Here is an 877-nt window from a genome sequence, read left to right on the forward strand (position 1 = left end):
ATAATTCCTAGAAAATTATCACCTACAGGTCTCCTTTGGCAGGAACCCAATCATCCTATTATGTGGGTACATTCACCTGCCTCCCCAAAAAGGGTATTGCTTCCATATTATGATACAGTGGCTGACTTAATAATTATTGGTTGAGACCACAGTCGTAAATATTTCGATATGGAACCTCTTCATATTGTACAACCTTATACCAAGGATCACATTAACTGGTTACTTCAAGACTCAGAAACTTGGCTACTAGCTTGTGCTAATTTTCCAGGGGTTTTAGATAACCATTACCCACCTGACAAGCTTATTCGATTTTGTAATCTGCATACTTTCATTTTTTCATGCATTACTAGCCATCAGCCTTTACCTACTGCCTTGTTGGTCTTTACGGATGGTTCCTCCAATGGAATGGCAGCCTACACTTGGAACAATCAGGTTGTGCAGTTTCAGACCAACAAAACCTCTGCACAACTGGTGGAACTGTCTGCCATCATATCAGTTTTCTCTGTGTTCCCTGATACACCCCTTAATATATACACTGACAGTGCATATATCGCTCATGCTATACATCTTTTAGAAACTGTTCCTATAATTGGGCATATTTCTGAAGCTGCAGATCTTTTTCATCATTGCCAACACCTCATCCGAGAAAGGACAGCCCCTTTCTTTTTAGGACACATACGAGCACACTCTCGCTTTCCGGGGCCTTTAACGGCTGGCAATCAGGTCTCTGATGCAGCCACCAAGCTTGTTGCTATTGCTACTCCTTCTAACATTGCTCAAGCTCAACAGGCTCATTAGTTACATCATCTTAATACGGCTTCCCTACGATTAATGTTTAGACTCACCAGAGAACAAGCTAGACAAATAGTTAAAGAAT

The sequence above is a fragment of the Nannospalax galili genome, unplaced genomic scaffold (assembly GCF_000622305.1).
Source record: "Nannospalax galili isolate Female #2095 unplaced genomic scaffold, S.galili_v1.0 scaffold1077, whole genome shotgun sequence".
NCBI classification, from domain to species: Eukaryota; Metazoa; Chordata; class Mammalia; order Rodentia; family Spalacidae; genus Nannospalax; species Nannospalax galili.